Source organism: Delphinus delphis, chromosome 19 (genome assembly GCF_949987515.2).
Source record: "Delphinus delphis chromosome 19, mDelDel1.2, whole genome shotgun sequence".
In the NCBI taxonomy this organism is placed as follows: Eukaryota; Metazoa; Chordata; class Mammalia; order Artiodactyla; family Delphinidae; genus Delphinus; species Delphinus delphis.
The window spans coordinates 35,918,534-35,933,208 of record NC_082701.1 but is presented as its reverse complement, the minus strand read 5'-3'; the positions used below and the strand labels follow the sequence as shown (position 1 = coordinate 35,933,208).

General features: G+C 35.2%; 1 pseudogene; it reads right to left on the bottom strand.

Annotated features, from left to right (window-relative positions):
- Nucleotides 1-13,229: 13,229 nt before the first annotated feature.
- Nucleotides 13,230-13,545, bottom strand: LOC132414902 (histone H3-like centromeric protein A pseudogene; annotated as a pseudogene).
- Between the last annotated feature and the right edge of the window lie 1,130 nt (nt 13,546-14,675).

The following is a 14,675-nucleotide window of genomic DNA, read 5'->3' as shown; positions in this document are numbered from 1 at the left end:
GGTGAGTACTCAGTACTTATGGGGAGTCTGGTTTCTAAGTGCACTGTCAACAGGCAGCTGTCATACAGAACTCTGACTTAGTTTGAGACTTACAAGCCCTCCTCTTGTAAATTTCTGCTGCACCCTCAACTTGAAAATCTGTTGGTCTGCTTGGGTCTCATTTGAGACTCCTAAATTAGTCTATTTGCACACTCAAGTGGAACAAAAAATATGCTATAGATCAAGATAACAAAAACAATAAGCACATTAGATTGGTATTTTGAGGCCTCCAAATGTAATAATGAACCCTGTTGCTTCCCTCAGATAAACTGAATAACATTTATCTCAAAGGATTTCCAAATTGGAAAAATCCTCTGAACCTCGGAGAGCTCTCTCCCTTTGGTTCCCTCTACTCCTTCCTGTTCCTCTGAATAGCCACCACAATGTTCTCCTCCTTGCTCTCCATCTCTCTCTGAACTTCCTATTTATAGCCACAAGATTAATCGTGCACAGAAGGCTAGCCACACTTCCCCTTCTGTAATGATATCCCCTTTTAATATTTAAGTATTTATTTATTCTAATATACACTTGTCCTTCAGTCCCCCTTGGATACCAAACTCTGTGGATGCTCAAGTCCCTTATATAAAATGGCACAGTGTTTACATATAACCTATGCACATCATCCTTATACTTTAAATCATCTCTAGATTACTTATGATACTTAATACAATATAAATGCCACCTAAATAGTTGTAAATACAATGTAAGTATTATGCAAATATTTGCCAGCATGCAGTTAATTCATGTTTTGCTACTTGAAACTTTCTAGAATTGTTTTTTGTCTAAATATTTTTGACCTGCAGTTGGTTAAATCCATGGATGTGGAACCTGTGGATATGGAGGGCTGAAAGTATATATATATATATATATATATATATATATTGCCCCATTTCTCTCTGTCTCTGTCTCTCTGTCTCTCTGTGTCTCTGTCTCTGTCTCTCTCTCTCTCTCTCTCTATATATATATATATATATATACACACACACACATACACATATATATGCCTGACAAGCCCTTCATTTGTAAATTTCTGTTACACCTTCAAGAACTTGAAAATCTGTTGGCCTGCTTGGGAGTCATTTGAGACTCTTAAACTAGTCTATTTGTACACTCAATTAGAGATAGATAGATAAATAGATAGATAGATGATATAGATATCCACACTCCTTATGGAAAATAATAGCTTGAAGCAATTTTCTCTGTAATATCTATTAAGAGGATAGACTTACATTTTAAATGTGAAAAGTGTATGTTTGTGTGTGTGTGTGTGTGTGTGTGTATGTGTGTGTGTAACAGACATACCCCTTCTTTCTTATGTCTGGAAGCACAGGAAAAAATAGAACTTGGCTTATTTGGTAGTAGGATCATTAAAATGACATGTATTCTTGGGGTTAACTAGCAATATTCTAACAGCACAGGGGCATCTCACTTAAGTGAAAAAAAAACTAGAATAAAGGTCTAAATAGGTTTTTCCTTCCTACTGCTCTTGGATACTGGCACAATATCCATTCACAATTTATTTTCCCATGTAACCAACCTAGGTTTCATTTAGGGTACCCCTATCATTTCTGTCTATAAAATATAAAAGAACTTATCTGCCTCAAAATTTCTAGGAAAAGGGCTTCTCTGGTGACGCAGTGGTTGAGAGTCCACCTGTTGATACAGGGGACATGGGTTTGTGCCCCGGTCCAGGAAGATCCCACATGCTGCAGAGCAGCTAAGCCCGTGAGCCATGGCCACTGAGCCTGTGAGTCCAGAGCCTGTGCTCCGCAATGGGAGAGGCCACAACAGTGAGAAGCCCGAGTACCACACAAAATAAATTAAAAATAAAAAATAAATTTCTAGGAAAAAAAAAATTGCACAGAGGAGGATTATGTTTGGAGGGCTATACATACATCCTTTAACACTAAAGACTAATTGCATTACCAATTTTCTATTACTGGTCAATAGATTTTTATTTCTTTCAGGAGGCCCTTAGTAAATGAAACTCAAGAGGCTTTTAAACTCATCTTAGTTTCCTAATATATATATATATATATATATATATATATATATATATATATATATATTTTTTTTTTTTTTTTTTTTTTTTTTACTCCTGAAGGCTTTTAATCTCCTAAATGTGAAGTACGTAACTTATAGCTACTTTTCTGACCAGATAGAAAATCAGAGATTTAAATCATCAAATAGGAATTCTACATGTGAGACTTGAGCCAAGTTGAAATTTAAATATACCTGACCATTTTATATCAAAGTGAGATGATTTTTAAGAGAATACCTATTTTCCATTTAAAGATAAATATAAGTCAAATTTGGACCAAAATATTGTGAGAAAATTGGATAAAAATTTCAGAATTGTATCTTTTTTTCACATATTGATCACATGGTCCCATTTGACCCACAAGAAAGAGGGTGCAAGTCACAGCCAAAGGAGGAATTCTGTGGATAAAAACTTTTTCTTGGCCACAAAAGGAAGAGGAGAAAATTATTTTCTATTATCTGCAGAACATAGTACTGCTTCAATACACATTAGTGTATTTTGTGATATCTCTCTAGGGCAGAGGTTCTCAACTCTATAAAAGCAACATCTCCTTTATATCACAAATACTTAGGAAAATTATGTTTGATATCCTTAAATAAAATCTACCTTTCAAAATCAATATAACTTCTTAATTGTAACATAAAAGAAGTAGAAGAAATATACTTTATAATACATTAACACACATTTAAGTATATAATACTCAGTTACTACTATACTAGGTCACATAATAAAATATTCCAATTCTTAAACTTATGTATAGGATCACTGTGAATATAGCTGTTTGTATTCCTATTTAACACAGACTTAGGTACTAGATTCAGGTAATCATACTAGGTATTTCACTTACATGACTGCCCATAGGAACATTTAAAATACATACAGTATACAAGACAATTATTCATTATTATGTTTGTCCCTTGCATTGTAGGGTATCTAACATTCCTGACACCTGCCCACTATATGCAAATTATACCTCCTAACATTGTGGTAATAAAAATGTCTCCACCAAAGTTCAAAACAATGTGCCCTTTACAGTTTGCATGTACAAGGACATCTTGAGGGACATCAGTGTTACCACAGTGGGAACAGGCAACCAGCATGCTTTGCTACTAGTGAATATCAACTGGAGTGGATGGAGGAGAGGAACAAGAGAGACGTGAGCTCTTGAGAGACAATTAAAAGGACTTTCAGAACACTGAGGCAAAATGTTGACGGGAAATTCAGGTGACCTCAAGAGTAGTTATTCTGATTTTATCCAAACCCATTGGCTGGTAAGGCTAGATACTCTCCTATTACATTTTTATAGACAATTATTCATTATTTATATGTTGTCTACTTTGAAGAAGGATTTGTGTATTCATGCTAACACACGTATGATTTCAAAGACATAAATGCATAGACCTACAATTTAATTTTATTCAACCAACTTCTACTGAGATCTTATTTTTCATCAGTTGATGGTATATAAATGAAAACAAACAAACAAACAAACAAAAACCCTGTGTCAGGGAGGAAGAAATTTTCTTCTGTCCTAATTTCTTCTGGCTGGTCTAATGACATGAGACAGATTAATAGAAGAAAATCAAACAAAAGTTTAATAACATGTATACATGGGAGAGAGTTAGGAAAACCAAGTAACTTCCTAACCAAAAATGACCAGAAGCCCTCAACTTAAATATGATCTTATGCTAAAAACAAAAGATGTTGGGGGTAGCTGTTTGGGACTTTAAAGGAGAGGAAAGCTATTCACATAAAGGTAGAGAAGCAAATTAATATTTGCTGGGCTATGCAGAGACCATGAGACACAGTGTGGATTCAGATTTCCAGGCCCTGCCTAGAGTTTTCCCCACCACACCCAGCCCATATTCTTTGCAGCTCTCTAGTGATACCTCTATTCTGGAAACAGGCCCTTTATCTAAATTCTTTAGGTAGCTAACTGGAAGGTAGAAAGGAAAACTTTCGGAATCTTCTGTTTCTTAAAAATAATCAGTCTAAATTGATCCTCATGCCAAAGAGACAAGGTTGGCAAATTTTGCTCACCTACAATGGGAAACCTCATATATTACACAGTGTACCCTAGGAGTGATTGGAAAAACCTAGAGATTTTCTTTGACTTTTATCTTTCACTTTCATTTCCAAATAATTCCCATGTCTTGTTAATTCCTCCTGAACATTAGCTTTTAACTCTTCCCTTTGTCACACTTATTTAAATTAATCTCTATGTCACCAATTTGTATGATACCTTTATCTGCTAACTGCAGTCCCCTAAAATGTGTAGTCTCTTGTGGGCCAGATAGAGCCAATTTATCTATTAAGCCCACTAAGCACAAAACTTAAGGTCCATATGCTTGTAGGACCCCATGAAGTGTTTTAATTTCTTTTAAAATCAGAAGTAAAAAATGAACTATTAATTCAAAGAGATCATGAGGAAAAAAGTGCCTGGGGCCCTTGAAAGTCATGATGTTCCCCGGAGCCATACATATTTTGCCCTGCAGCAAGGCAGTCTTGGATCAAAGCTTTATTTGAGGCATTTTCCTCCTTCAAATCCTTCCACAGAAATGTACCTTATACTGAGCAAGAGTGAACTCTTTAGCCTCTAAATAACTTTCCTAAATCTTTCATGAAACTGTCATTCAAAATTTGCTAACATTACATGCCACTTTTTCTTTCACAGTTACTGTGCCTTAACTATACCAGTTGGTTTTCTCAGTGCCTGTCCTGAAGTTTTCCTCCCCTCTCTTTCGAGTCCCCAGCCAGAATTGCTCTTTTAACCTAGTCTTATATATCAGTGTAAAGCAGTGTGACTATAGTTAATCATAGTGTATTGTATATTTGAAATTTGCTAAGAGGGTAAATCTTAAGTCCTATCACCACAAAAATTTTAAAAAGAGAATGATAACTATTTGGGGTCATTGAGTTACTTAGCTTGATTGTGATGAATGTTTCACAATGTATACATATATCAAGTTGAACATATTAAATATACACAATTTTTAATTGTCAACTATACTTCAATAAACCTGGGGGAAAATCAAAATTTGACAACCTTAAAACCAATATACTTTGAGTATTCCTTTAACCTTTTTTTTTTTTATCAAAGGCATGAGAAATGGATTTTCTGTGAACAAAATCATGTATTTCTTTGTGTTCAATATAAGGCTTTATTACATATATAAAGACAATACATTTTACTATCACTTAAAAAAATGTTGTAAATATTAGTGGTCCGGTATAAAAAGGAAAATAACTCAACTGTTCCTTCTCACTTTAATATGACCTAGACACATGTGGTAAAGGGAATATCCTGACTATACCTGCCTCTAGGTATGGTGAATCCTGGCCTGATATAAGAAACCATTTTTCATTAAAACATTGTGAAAAAATATGATTTTGCAAACTATTTATTTACCTTTTGTGTTTTCTACACATGTTGATTTATTGTTAAATCAATTAAATTACTCCCCTCCCCTTTCACTTATACAATGAGTTGCTAAAGGGTAAGATTTATCTGAGGTTGATGAACAAAAAGTCACCATGGATTTTAAGGAATGGTCCCACCTGATACATTATACTAAAACATTTGAAGGTTGGTTTAAATAGTCACTAGAGTTGAATATCATTTCTGCTTACTGCATTATTTATATCTCAATAATCTTTATGGTTCCCATACCAGGACTGCATAGATGTCATATGCAAAATAATTCATTAGTGAGAAAATCTTTTTTTTTTTTTTAATTTATGAAGATACTGTTTCAAAGTACTTCCTCGGAAGGAGGTTTTAGAAACCACCTTGGAAACGTTCAATGTCATTTCATCTATTACTGGAATTCTAATAAAATAAGTATTAATTTATGGCTCAACTTTCTATATTTAAATTTAGAAAAGATAGTATTCAAACTAGGAAAAACAAACAGTAAAACAGAATAACACAGCAATAATAAAACTATAATGATTTACAACTCTGCATGCTTAAAACTGGAAATATGTATAGTGCAGAATGTGGCGTGATTTTCAAAAGCCAAAGGGATTTTGGACAAACAGAATTAAACTAAAGTAGATGAATTTGTCTTATTCTTATTGCACTTTAAGTTCGATATATGGAGAAGAATGTTGAAATTATCCTGTCTGTTAGGGCCTCAGTGTAACAAATTTCCCCCTTTTTCTATTGTTACTATCTAGATGGTATTGGTTTCAAGTAATGAAGATTAAGCTAGGTAAGCAAAAGGAGGACTTTTATTTTAAGAATGGTTATTTCCTGGAATCCAAGGGGTGGGTAGTAACAGAGAAATCTTCAGAATATCATTTATCAATTCTATTTTCCTCCAAAAATCTACTATTTTTGTTGCCTTTCTTATAACTCTGAAGACTGTCTTTCTTACTATTTGATCTAAACTGTGAAATATTACTGCCTCATGAAAGCTGAATTTATAGTTCTTTTCACATGCAAACAATCAGGAGTTTTAAAGATCCATGTCTAAATGCCTGGGAGAGAGAATCTTGTTGGTCTAGCTTGGATTTGTATCTGTTTCCTTGTATATTCTATGGGCACTGGTTAACATAGTAGGATTCTGGCTGACAAGAGTCTATCCTTTTGATTCAAGAATTCATTAAAAGGGTTTAACAAAAATTGATCAAACTCCTCCATCCTTTCCCTCAAGAGTAGAATCTTCAGGAGAAACCCAGTGTATTCAGTGACTATCACCTACATCCCAGGCACATAGAGTAACACACTGCTCCTTCTCCAAAAATGATAATTTATTTCCCATCTAAAAGATGTATGCTTTTCTTGCAAAGCTCTTTAAAGCCTACATAATCAATGTTAAACATATAATATAGTTAAACACCTAGCTGAAGAATGTCTACTATAAATTTAATGGGGAATTGGGAAGAGAGAGGATATGGGGAAAACATGAGTGCTCAGAAGGGTCTGTAAGGAGGAGAGCCCGACTGAGCTCCAGCTAATTATTGCTCTGCGGGAATGCAGACTGTGTCACCAGATCTTCCGATTTTTCTGGGGGTCCTTGAAATCAAGATCCTTGAGTGAAATTTTCCTATTTGAAGATTGGAGGGACTTGTTTAATTAAAAATTAATAGGTGAGCCATTATATATTTGGGGGCTGAATGTAGCTCATTAGCCATTCATTTGTGAACTATAATATACATGCTTAAATGCTTACACATGATTAAATTATATTCCTTTAGTAACACTGTTTATTGCCCCAGACAGTGTTGACCAAGCCCTTCTGGAATGTTCATGCTTTAAAGATGGTAAACTTTCAAGATGAGACTAAAAGTCTTAGCAGTTTTCAAATGAAGTAAATTTATCTACCAGGGTAAGCTTATCTCCTGCATTAACATGCTTTTCTAAGATTTACCTGGCCACTTTGAGCAATGCAACATAAGTTAATGTATTGATTATAGGCCAACCAATACAAATCCATTGCTCATCATAATGTTTAGAGAGATGAGGCTGTGATAGAAGAAAATAAATCTTGCTAAGCAATATAATTGGAAGAGAGTTATTGCTGAAACAGCAAATTGGCACTTAGGCCATTGGAGAATGAATAGTTTTGTGACTGTTCCAATAGATGTCAGCCAATTGCTACCTGAGCTCTTCTGACAAAACTAAAATAGGCTTCCAAAGCTTTGTTTCACCTACAAACTAGAACAGTGCTATTTCAGATTGAGAAATCATCTACCTATTACATAATAGTTAGGCAATATATCTGCTTTGGGGAATGAAGAACAGTTGATATTTTAAAGGGTGGCAAGCTTAGGATATTGCTGATTAAAACAATTTGAGTAACTTCTTTGGAAGATCCTGCTCTTTCATAGCCAAGAGGCTGACATATTGTACAAGGATTCTATTTTAAATATCATCTCTGAGCACATTAGCACTTAACTATTGAATAACATAACTCTTAAAAAAAATTTCCCATTGGGATGGCATCTTGTAATTCCCAGGTAATAACTCTCTCTGTTCTTTATGGTAAGGGAAATGACATTTCTAATGAATATACTTGGATCATGTCTTGTAGGATCTGACTCCCAACTTTCTGACACTTCACATAAGCCTCAACACAATTTAATTGTGTTAGGTGGTTCTAGGGAGAAGCTTTATTTGGGGAATCACTATTTTTTTTTCAGTGTCATTTTTCTGGCTTTGAGATTAAGAAATATCTATCACAAAGAAATCACAATGAGACATGTAAATACCAGTTACGTCTCATTATCAGTTACCTCAACTACAGACATCTTGGCCTGGCTGTCAAATTTCCTGTATTTTTTCCCACCCTTATCATCTGATTCAGTTTCTCAGTCCTTCCACCCTACTGTCTCATATTTTTATGCTTACAATATCTTCTTGCCTTAGCCCAATTCAATTTCAATGTGACAAATATTTTTAATGGACATTCAGTAAAATTTGAAAATATCTTACTCTTTGCTAATTAACTGCATGTCCCTTATTCAAAAACTCACTCAAGTCTCATTTCTTTCATGAAATTTCCTTACTTGGAGCTTAATTACTTTCTAAGTATTGACTCTGTAATTATCTCCTTACTGCTTCAGACTCCAACTGAGTCTAAACTTTTCTTCCCCTTTTCTACTATCTTATTTTACTTAGGCTATAAGGCCTAAACTAATGTCTCTATCCTCCACTCAATATTCTTTGATTCTACTTCTGTTGATTTCTTTCCTCTGATATCCTCTTATATTTTTTATTAATATACCTATTTACTCAATGTCTATATCTGTATATTTCTATTTCCTTGAGAATAGGTATAGCTCACAGCCTTCAAGCCCCCAAAAAGGCAAAAAGAAGGTACAAAAAACATACTAATAATTGAAGAAGAAGAGTAAGAAAGAAAAGAGAGAAAAAATGGTAAGAGAAAAGAGACCCAATCTGTGGAGACCTCAGAAATAAAAACCACCATATCAGCTACAAGCTTCTTTGAATCTCAGTATTAGTTCTGTCACTTCAAACTTATATATGAGAAAATGAAAATGGTATTATGTGATTATTAGACAAAGCCTAAGTTAAGTGTGCATTGACATGTTCAGATTCACTAAGATCTTAAATTCCAAATCAATTTGACATTTTCACTATTGCATGTTTCTAATATAAGTCATTTTGTAGATTAATTCTTGCTATTTTGTGTGGGTGGACTGCGTTTTAGGGCATCATGTGCAATATTTGAATGGGATATGAAATGGGAGTTATGATACTGTTTTTCTGGGTTGAGAAAATTAATATTTGTATTTAATTTAGCTTCTGCCACTAAGGAGTTCTGAGAATATAAACACTTTTTAAAATTTAAGTTTATTGAACCTATATTCATCTCATCTCATGAGAATGTTACAGGTCAGTAATTACATTTCAGTTACAGCTTCCTTGTGTCATTATGTTGATTTTCAATAATCAATCATTATATTTTAAAATGGATGTATAACTATTTTTCATTTGAGGAAGTAAAGAAATATTTTCAGTGTGTGGGATAAAAACTTAATCAGTTAAGCTGACATTTACTAAGTTCTTGGCCTGATCAAACATAATAGTTGTCATTTTTAAAAAAGGAGAAAAAAATTGGCTATATTTGAAACTGCCCAGAGAGTGGAATTATTAATATTCTTTTCTCTTAGTTTGTTTTTAAACATTGTTTTGCTCAAAGAGCTGAAAAAGGCAAATGTTCTGATTATAGGTTTGTAGAGTGTTGATAATTGTGTGCTTCATACAGTCATGGAACTTTTTTCCTGTGTAGCTTTTTCTTTAGGTTAGAGCTTCACAGTCTCCTACTGAGAAATACAGTCGTTCACATATTATTGATTGCAGCATGTCTGAAGAGCATACCAAAGTTCCATATTCTGTGTTTTGAATATTATATGAAATAAAACTGGGTCCTGGGTTATACATTTCTACAAATTGGTGAATCTGTTAAGTCCATTTTTCAGGCTACATTTATCATCTTTTACTACCTTCACTTTTACTGCTGAAACATTACATAAAGAAATACATTTATCACATTCTATAGTGAGGATCTAAGGGGACTGATTATAGGCAGTTGCTCCCAAATATTAAATAAGGCTATTCCCTTACCTTTAAACTAGAATAAATCCAAAAATTAAATAAAACTATGTATCTATCTGGAACTGGGGAAAGGGTCAGATTATTTCAACATCGAAGTATAAAAGAGCAGGACCCAGAAATCCAATTCCAGAAGTGTCTTATTGCATAACAAAATGCCCCCTAAACTTAGTAACTTAAAGCAATAACATTTTCTCTTCTCAGGAATAAGGGGAGCCTTGGTCTAGACTGCCTATTTCTAATCCATTTGGCATCAGGTGGGGTGGCTTGAAAGTTAGAAGCTAGAATCAGTGTCTGGTGCTTGGGCTGTGAAGACTCACTTGGGGTTGAGGGATCTGGAACTTCTGGAACTTCTCTTTATCTCTCTATGTGATGTCTCCACATGGTCTTTCCAGCATAGTGGCTGCAGGATAGTAGAATTTCTGACATGCAGGCTCAGGGCACATATCCCAAGAGAGAAAGAACCAGGCAAAATTTCTATTGCTTTTTATAACCTAGGAATTTCTGCCTTGTTCTCTTTATTAAAAAAAATAAGTCATTGAAGCCACACAATATTCAGTGGTAGAGGTATTAGACCCTACCTATTGATGAGAGAAGTTCAAATGATTTGAGGCATATTTAAAACCACACTAATATCTGAATTTCCTATTATAGATGTTAATATTACTAAGGAAAATTTAGCAAGGTATACTATGCCAGTGTTTTCTGGACTCTCTAAAGCAATTTGCATCAAAGTTAAGACACTTTACAACATTCATAATGTTGTTCCAAATCCTCAATACTTCCATTTTTACTGTTTAATATGTTCTACTCCACTGATCTAGTTTTTACATTAAGATAATTATTCTAAAGGTAATTTGAGTTACACTGTGTCCTTTGAGAAGTAGACATCAAAACAAAATTAGTTGTGCAAGAGACTTATGGGTAAACTTTTAGAAGAATAAAGTGGAGGAGATAGAGAATGGCAAGATATCCTTCACACCATGATGCAGGTCTGACGTGTGAAAGGAGAAGAGGAAGGGCAAATTGGACAGGAAGAGACTCATAGTTTCACACAGTTCAAAGTATCAGTTTCTTTAAAATATCAGTTTCTTTAAAAACAAACAAAAAAACTAACTAACTAAATGTGCATCTACCATACAATCCAGCAATTTAATTCCTGGGCATTTATCCCAAAGAAATAAAGATTTATGTTCATACTAAAACCTGTATACAAATGTTTGGGGTAGTTTATTCATAATAGCCCCAAACTGGGAACAATCCAGATGTTTTTCAGCACGTGAGTTGTTAAAAAATCTGTGCTACATCCATACCACAGAAAAATACTCAGTCAATTAAAAAAATATTGAAACACACAACAACAACCTCGGTGATTCTCTAGAAAATTATTATGAATGAGAAAAGTCAGTCATAAAAATTTACATATTGTATGATTCCATTTACATAACATTCTTGAAATGACAATGTTATAGAAATGGGGAACATGCTTGCGGGTTGCCAGGAACTAAGGAGGGGATGGGAGTGAAAGGATAGTGGGTGTAGGTATAAAAGGGTGACATAAGGGGTCCTTCTGGTGATGAGAATGTTCTATATCTTGACTGTATCAATGTCAGTATCCTAGCCGTGATATTGCATCATAGTTTTACAAAGTGATAGCATTTGAGAAGCTGGTGAAAGGTACACATAATCTGTCCACAGTTTCTTACAACTGCATGTGAATTTATATTTATCTCAAGATAAAGTTTTTAATGAAAAATAATGAAATTAAAGTAATAAAACATGTAATTTCCAAAGCAGCATTTTTTTTCATAGATAGATAAGCTTTATTCCAATGTCTACATAAAAATAAGTTGATGTCGAACAGGAAAAGGTTTTTCCAAAGGGTTAAAATCTATCAAACAACAGAACTTGGTCCTTTTCCCTTTAGTTTGTCTCTCAATTCAGTTGGCTGACACATCATTATTAGTGTCTGCCCTCACTAACCATTTTCACCACACACAATATCTAAAAGTCTTCGGCATTTCCCATTTCTCTGGAAATGTGTTAAACTGCTTTCAGTTACAAGCAATGGGAAAGATTTTTATCTGCTCATACTCTATTCCGTCGGAGACAAAAACACATTCCTGAATTCTCTTGTTTAAACTGTGGCTGTTGGCAAAGTGTCCAGATGAAGAACTTAATGCTGATACACAAAGAACACAGTATAATCTCTGTATAGTAGTAACTCTGCTTTAACTTTTTCTCATTAAATAATTATTTTTATTATGTCTCCACAAGGAAGTTATAAAAATTACCTGTAAAAACATTGAAAAGGCTCTTAAAAGTCCTGGAATGAAAAATTCTGCAGTATAAATTATGATACATCTTCTATGATTTGCAAATAAGAATAAAATAAATTCTATAAGTTAGAATTTCTGAATGAGTTTGATAGGAATTTACCAGAAGGAGCCAGACCATCAAAGCTTAACGATTTCCTATTTTCATCCCAGCTGAGTTTTTAAAAAGCTATATAATCTGTTGACAGGCACAATCCACACAGGAACTTGCTGCTGCCACTAATGATGAAGTCAATCTGAAGGACAGAGATTTGCATGCTGGACATGCCAGCCTCTTCCATGCAACTGGCTGAAGTGGTCTTCTCTTATTTTTTCCCTTATGTTTTAAATAAAAGTAAATATACCTATGGTAAAAAAATTTAAATGGTACAGAAAAATCTAAAATAATAAAAAAATTAAATGGTACAGAAAGATCTTTTCTCCCATAACCTAGAAAATCTGATGTCTTCCAAATCATCAGTCTTACGAATAATTTGCAAAGTGAAGTCAAACTCGGAGTCTCTTCATCTGAAAATTAATCTCAGGACTTTTGCAATGTGTTGATTCTGTCATATATTACCTCTGTTACAGAGGAAAGCCATGCAGTCTTCTACTTAAAAAAAACTAATTACAAAAGCAACATGCACACTCTGCTCAGAGATAGCAAGTCCAGGCAGCACCTTGTACTCCGTGGATCTGGTCCTGGTTACGGGCAGCATCCCTGGTATCCAGAGTCAAGGGCGGCAGGAGCTCAGCCGAGCCCTTCCTGAATGCCTCGGATCCTCCTGGCCAGCTGCACATCCTTCGGGAAGCGAGTGACACGGCCTGTATGTAAGGAGAGGAGATAGACATCCTAAAAGAGATTAACTAGAAACACTTCTGCTGCCAGGCGGCAGAAGGAGTTCTTCCTTAACATCAGGTGTGTGCTCTTCTGAAGAGTTCGGATCTCCTTCAGAACCCTATGTCTCCGGCGAGCAAGTTGACGGGAGGAAGTGCCTAAGGATGGGCCCGGCCGGGGACGACCTCCTTGGGGCTTCGGGCTTGCGGATCCGGCGGCGCGGGCCCATGGCTGGAGCTCAGGCTTGCGGACCCGCGGTTCCTTCTCGGCCTTCCAGGTCCGGAGGCAGAGGCTGCCGTCCAGGGGAGGGTCAGCAGCGCCCTGGCAGCGTGCCGCGGCTAGGTGGCGTTCAAATTGTCCGCTCCGCCGTGGATTCACTGCTGGCGTTTTTTCCAAAGCAGCATTCTTGAAAATAATTTCATCTGACTGTTGTGGTTTGTCAGTAATAGAGGAAATACTATTTTATGTTGGTTAATTTGAGAATGGAATTTTTAGCTTTGCATTTATTAACAAAAAATGTGCTAACTCATATGTTACTTATGTTTCAGATAACTTTCTAAACTAATCTCCAGGATATATATTTTTTTTAAAAAAGTGTCAAATTATCTGGTATTTATATCCAAGTAGTAGAAAAGATAATGCTCCTCAATTTGCCTTTACCAACCAGTTGTAAATGTATAAAAATACTCATGGGGGCTTCCCTGGTGGCGCAGTGGTTGAGAGTCCGCCTGCTGATGCAGCGGACACGGGTTTGTGCCCCGGTCCGGGAAGATCCCACATGCCGCGGAGCGGCTAGGCCCGTGAGCCATGGCCGCTGAGCCTGCGTGTCCGGAGCATGTGCTCTGCAATGGGAGAGGCCACAAAAGTGAGAGGCCCGCGTACCGCAAAAAAAAAAAAAAAAAAAAAAAGAAGAAATTTTGTCAGGTTTACGTTTCTCTTCATAATGTTCAAAATATATACAGTAAGTTTTCAGATGATTTTATAACCATGTTTATCAGGTATTAAAAAGAATCCAACTCACCCTGAGGAACATGTTCTTGTTTTGATAAAAACTAATCACTTTGCTTACAAATGGGGTACAACATAAACTCAGTGTAAAAGAAAGAAAATTGATTGTCAAATGTGTAAATAAAATTTGAATTTATGCTCATTTGGCATACCCAATCATAAATACACTATTGTGAACCTAAGTGTTTATTCAGAAAGTCTTGAAATTTTCCAGATCCTTTATGCCCAAGTGGAGATATTTCCAAGAGGAAGCAATGCATTCAGGTTCAACACAGTACCTAATCAGAGTCTATTTCTATGCAAAGTTGAAATAAAAATGTTTGAAAAGTTTTAGACCATCCCTTAAAATAA